We start from the raw sequence: 6,434 nt of genomic DNA on the forward strand, positions 1-6,434 counted from the left end.
GCATTTTTTAAATAAAGATTTTATGTGAGAGAGAGCATGGGGGCGGGGGGAGCAGAGGAAGAGGGAGAAGGAGGCTTTCTGCTGAGCAGGGAGCCCAACAGGGGGCTTGACCCCAGGACCCAGGGATCCTGACCTGAGCTGAAGGCAGACACTTAACCAACCGACCAAGCCACCCAGGAGCCCAGGACACTGGCATTTTAGCTTTTAGGATCCCCACACAGCAAGCTGTTATGACTCTTTAAACGCCTCCCCTTAATATTCTTGCCCATTTGTGTCCAACAATTCTAATGTATTTTATCATGATCCCACAGCCCTCCTGAAAGACCCACCTTAGACCGGTTTTCAAAAGCTCAGTCAATATGCAGACTTTGCCCTCTACCCTCTGCCTTCTGATAGGCGGCTCAGGCTGTCAAGGTAAAACTCTTCCTTGCTGTGCAAGCAAATAAACGGATTGTTTTGATAATTCAGGAAGCCAGGATTCGACATGATTGATCATATTTTCTCTTCTGAATTATTTTAGTAATCTTTGCCCATTTCTTCATTTTGAACGTATATTTTTGGTTTTGATTTGTAGTTTGAAAACTTTTTTTTTTTTTAAGATTTTATTTATTCATTCATGAGAGACATGGAGAGAGAGAGATGCAGAGACAGGCAGAGGGAGAAGTGGGTTCCATGCAGGGAGCCCGATGTGGGACTCGATCCCAGGACTCCAGGATCACAGCCCGGGCTGAAGGCAGGAGCCAAACTACTGAGCCACCCGGGGATCCCCTTTTTGAAAGATTTTATTTATTAACGAGAGACCCGGAGGCAGAGGCAGAGGGAGAAGCAGGCCCCACGCAGGGAGCCGGTCTTGGGGCTCGATCGAGGGACCCCGGGGCCAGGCCCTGGGCCGACGGCAGGTGCTCAGCCGCCGAGCCCCCGGGGCCCCTCCTGGAAGTCCTTAACCTTTAGGGCAGCTGTGAGCCCCTCTGAGAAACAAAGAAAAGTCAGCAGCACGCTCCTCAGAAGAATGCACCTGTGCACGCGCGCACTGCTCTGCGCCTCGGCACGGAGCTCGCACAGGCCTCCAGCACGCGGCCCTTTGAGGGCCCAGACTCCCGACTGCTCCCCAGCAGCACCCCAGCAGGTCACAGGAGCTTCCCGAGCAGACCTTTAGCGAAACGGTCGGAGTCCAAACCCCGAGGCCGCCTCCGAGCTCCTCTGAGATGCAAAGGGCTCTCCTCTGGCCGGGCTGGGGCGTCCGTGTTCCTTCCCCTGCGCCCCGCAGGGCCGGGCCCTCACCGGCGGGGGCGGGGCGGGGGGCAGCGGGGGTCGGGGGGTGAAGGCTCAGCTCATCTTCTAGAATCCTTTTTTTTAAAAAAAGATTTTATTTATTTATTCATGAGAGAGGCAGAGACAGAGGCAGAGGGAGAAGCAGGCTCCATGCAGGGAGCCCGACGTGGGACTCGATCCCGGGTCCCCAGGATCATGTCCTGGGCCGAAGGCAGGCGCCAAACCGCTGGGCCACCCAGGTGTCCCTAGAATCTTTTTTTTTTTTTTTTAAAGATTTTATTTATTTATTCCTGAGAGAGACAGAGAAAGGCAGAGACACAGACAGGAAGGAGAAGCAGAGGGAGAAGCAGGCGCCAGGCCGGGAGCCCGACGCAGGACTCGAACCCGGGTCTGCAGGGTCACGGCCTGGGCCCAAGGCAGGCCCCGGCCCCGGGTGCTGCGCGTGCCCGCGGGAGGTTCGGTGTCCGCAGGAGGAGCAGCTGCGGCGAGGCGGGCGGGAGCCCCGGTGGCCCGAACTGCGCCCCCCCCCCGACCCCCCCCCCCCCACCACCGAGGCGGGCCCAGGGTCGCTCGCACCCCTTCCTTCACGCTTCTGCCTCAAACAGCCCCGGCGGCGACGTCCTTTGCCCGGAGTCGCCCACTTGCCGGAGCTGGAAGCCGAGGCGGACCTCGCGGGGGCTCTTACCGCTCCGGGGGCTGCCCGGCGCCGCGGGCCTGCTCCGGCAAAGGCCGGGAGAGGGGTGGGCCGGGCGCCCCCGGGGAGAGCTGACTGCCGGGGGCGGGGGGGGGGGGTGCGCCGTGCACCCGGCTCCCCCCCTCCCCCCCAGAACACGGTGCCTGCAGTTTCAAATCGCTCTCCGAGATCCTCCGTTTCCGTGGGTGCATCTTCCAGGGCTCCGGGGGCGAACCCGGTGTGCACCCCATCCCCAGCGCCCGATGCCCAGCAGGTACCCAGTAAGTCTCTGCCCCCGGCGGGGGGACTGCGCCCCTGGAGGAGCCCCCGTTCCTCGGAGGGATGCAGGAGGGCGAGCCGAGCCCCACCTGGGAGGCACCGAAGTCCTGGCCAGGTTGTCTCAATTAGGGCTCGGCAACCAGTATCCCCTGGGGGTAAATCCTTCACTGCATCTCCTGATTATTTCCTAAGGATATTTTCCTCGAAATGGGATTACTGGGTTGAAGGGTATGCGCATAGTTAAGCCTCTTGATTCGGAGTCCCTGCAGCAGCGCCCCAATGAGTCAGCTTGCCAGAGAGCTGGCCAAACTCGGGATCATCAGGCTTCCTTTTTTTCTTTTTCTTTTTTTTTTTCTTTTGCCATCTTAATAGAATGAAAATGATACCCCGTTTTATTTGCATCTCTTTGTGGATTAATTAGGTGGAGATTGGACTAATTTTAAAGAAATACGCTAAGGAGCCCCGAGAAACCCTGTGTGGGAAAGGAGACCATCGACCCCAGGCACGTTGTGCCCAGCAAGGTGAAAACCAAAGGGCACCGGCTGTCTGGTACGATTTTACCTGAAAATGTGAACTTTGAGCCAGGTTCCAGAGGCTTCCCCTGAGCAAGGGAGGGGGAGCTGTGACTCACGAGCTTCCCTAAGGTTGGTTGTTATTTTCATTTCCTGATGAGGAATGAATGTTATAAAACAGATGAAAAATCTGTATACTGATCTTTAAGAATGGCAAGGAAGGGGATCCCTGGGTGGCAAAATGGTTTAGTGCCTGCCTTTGGCCCAGAGCATGATCCTGGAGACCCGGGATCGAGTCCCACATCGGGCTCCCTGCATGGAGCCTGCTTCTCCCTCTGCCTGTGTCTCTGCCTCTCTCTCTCTCTCTATGTCTATCACAAATAAATAAATAAATCTTAAAAAAAAAAGAATGGCAAGGAAAAGTAGAAATGGGAAACCGATTTCAGCTTAATCTGGTGGGCAAGAGCTAGGGGTGAAAGGTCAAGTTGGAAGGCCCTTTGAAGGCTGTGGCTGAGGTGGGAGGTAAGTCTCTGAAAGTCCCTGGCGGCCTGGCTTGTAGGGAGTGAGCAAGAGGCCTCCCACGGCCCTGGAGACTTCCTACTGGAGAGGCTGCTGCTGTGTGTTTGTGGCACTTACAAGGCCTGGGATCCCTGGGGACCCGGAACTGGCTTTTACTGGACTTCTGAGGCTCAAACTTAAACTGCCAGGGACAAAGGAAGGGGTAAGGAAGCGGAGGCCCTGGTGCAGCTCAGGCTGTGCTGGGGAAGGGGGAAGAGGGAACTGGCACTTTCAGAAGAAGAGGTGATGGTGGTTCGCAGAGCTTTGTGGGCTGTGAAACAGTGGAGACTTCGTGCCGGGTCAGAGCCCGGGGCTGCCCCCCAGCCCTTCAGATATCCACTGGGTTCTTTTGCAAACCACACCCAAGAGGATAACTGATTTACCAATGTTTACAGGCAATTTTATTTACTAATCTAGCTCTCATTTACTCTCAACTAAATTTATAGTTCTAATTACAGTCATCAGCATTTTCCTGATAATAAACATACAGGATGTGTTTTATGGTTGTTTTTTTTTTTTTTAACTTTGTGGGGGATTTTTTTCCTGATTACTTTAAATTTCCTATGAAAGTCTTTTTTTTTTTTTTTTTTTTTTTTTTAAGAGAAGGAAGGGGGTGGACAGAGAGGAATCTTAAGCAGGCTCCACACCCGGTACAGAGCCCGGTGTGGGGCTTGAACTCACAACTCTGAGATCATGACCTGGACCAAAATAGTCAGTTGCTTAACTGAGCCACGCAGGTGCCCCTCCCCCTTTATTTTCTATTAAAATGAAAGAGAGGCAGAGACACAGGCAGAGGGAGAAGCAAGCTCCTTGCAGGGAGCCTGAGGTGGGACTCCATCCTGATCCTGGGACTCCAGGATCAAGCCCTAGGTGGAAGGCGGGCGCTAAACCACTGAGCCACCCAGGGATCCCCTAAACCAGAAGTTCTTAGAGGTTTCAATGAATGATTTCCAAACCTTGTCACACTTCAAAAATCACTTGGCAGCTTTAAAAAAATGAGTTTTCCCTCCCTCCCTCTTAGAGGGAGACTAAATGTGTAGGGCTGGTACATACCTGAAGCTGTTTTTTGTGTGGTTTTTTTTTTATTTAAAATTTTTATTTATTGATTGATAAGAGACACAGAGAGAGAGGCAGAGACATAAGCAGAGGGAGACGCAGGCTCCATGCGGGGAGCCCAATGCGGGACTCAGTCGCAAAACCCTAGGACCACGACCTGAGCTGAAGGCAGAAGCTCAACCACTGAGCCACCCAGATGCCCCGAAGCTGATATTTTTGAAAAGCCTCCTCGGTGATTCTGGAGTTGCTGCTGCAAAGACTAGCTCTGGGGAACTGATGTCCAATTGCTTATCTATTTTGTTTGTCTTAATGAAATTTGGAAATGGCAGTTTTAACTTCTAAAACATTCAATAAGGCTTTGCACATCTGGAAACTGTTCTTTTCACCTCCCTCTCCATCTACCCCAAAGTCCAAGGGCTTGACCTTCCTGAACTCTTCAGTCCTTCCTTACCCAACACTCTCTGCAGACACTGGACGAAGCCATTGCCGTCACCACCCTCTCTTATTTCCCAAAACTCCTGCTTTCTCCCATTGGCAGGTGTTTGGGGCTTTCTTCCTATCCTATCTTTCAAAGCCCTGATGCTGTTTAGGGCCCTGGAAACTTGAGGTCCTGGCCCCAGGGCCACTCCCACAGGTGGCATTGGGTACTGTGATTCTTGGATCATCAATGCTCACTGTTTCTCTGGGCGATCTCCAGATGCCCACATTTCGACTGCCTACGGAGCTCTACTCTTCAGTATCTCACAAAGCACCTCAGACTCGGTATTTCTCAAACATTACATTCCTAGCAATCTTTGTTCTTTGTGGGGTTTTTTTGTTTATTTTTAGCAACCTCTACACCCAGCATGGGGCTCAAACTCATGACCCCGAGACCAAGAGTTTCATGCTCTTCCTACTGAGCCAGCCAGGATCCCGTTCCTTCTGTTTTGTATATCAGAGGAAGGCTCTGCTATGTCAGTCTAGCCAGAAACATGGAGGTAATCCCTTTCATCCATTTAAAGCCACTGTTCTAGGCACTGGGGTTACCAGAGACTACAAAAATCCCTGCCCTCCAAAAACTTGTATTCTAGAAGAGGAAGACAGGCAGCAAACAATCAGTCCCCAAATCTAACAGACTCCAACTTCTAATATCTCTAGCATCTACTCTGTCTCTCCAGGCATCACCTTATTTCAAACCCCTGATGGCCTCCTTCATTCTCTTACTCCCTCTAGTCCATTCTCCCCATAGCAATGTAATCTTTCTAATTCTAAATTTTACAGCTCCTGGGCCCCGCTGGCCTCTCCATCACATATCTCCACCCACGTGGCCACTCTGTGCCCGGCCACACTGAATTCCAGCTGCAGGCCACCCCACCTGCCACTCCCGACTCTCTCCCTCCCCTCCTGCCTAGCTGACTCCCGTTCACTTTGCAGATCTTGGCTCAGATACTACAACAGGCAGCCTCTAAGCTGGCCCCCCACTGAACCCTGCCTCCTACCATTAATGCTCTTGGGATTTGGAAGAACAGAACGTGGCAGAAGCAGCCATGTTTTGAACTGGCCTGCGATGAGGGCCGCGTGACCGGGAACAGAGGGAGGCCTCCAGCCAGAAGCCTGTGAAGAACTGAATCCTGTCAGCAACCATGTCAGTGAGCTTGGCATCGGATCCTCCCCCAGCTGAGCCTTCAGATGAGTTGGCAGCCCCAGCAGTCAGGTCAGCGTTTCCTGCCTCCTCCTGGAAGACCTTCAGCCCTGAGGCAGCCGGTTAAGCCACGCCTGGATTCATGACCCAAAGAAACTGTGAGATAATAAATGTTTGTTGTTTTAAGCAGCTAAGGTTTTGTTAATTTGTTACACAGACCTAGATAACAAATACCACCTCTGGACCCCTGCCCCTCCTCCACCCCAAATTCAGTGCCCTTCTGAGTGGTAGAGCCCATGGTATTTTTCCACCTGTCCCCCCCCAGTACTTAGCCCTCAGTACTAATTAATCCAGGATATGTCCATATCTCTACCCCTAGGTTATGGACTCTATAAGGAAAAGGAGGAAGATAGGGAAGAAAGTCACCATTTGCCTTCTCAAGACTCGGAATACCTGCTCTGGT

The 6,434-nt window shown here is 52.7% G+C and overlaps 1 long non-coding RNA gene across 1 annotated transcript; it reads left to right on the top strand.

Annotated features, from left to right (window-relative positions):
* Window positions 1-1,890: 1,890 nt before the first annotated feature.
* Window positions 1,891-6,160, top strand: LOC140617291 (uncharacterized). The gene is made up of 3 exons (XR_012017532.1): window positions 1,891-2,226; window positions 2,646-2,868; window positions 5,764-6,160. It is a non-coding gene; the product is annotated as an uncharacterized lncRNA (long non-coding RNA).
* The last annotated feature ends 274 nt before the right edge of the window (window positions 6,161-6,434 follow it).

Source organism: Canis lupus, chromosome 25, assembly GCF_048164855.1.
Source record: "Canis lupus baileyi chromosome 25, mCanLup2.hap1, whole genome shotgun sequence".
Classification (NCBI taxonomy): domain Eukaryota; kingdom Metazoa; phylum Chordata; class Mammalia; order Carnivora; family Canidae; genus Canis; species Canis lupus.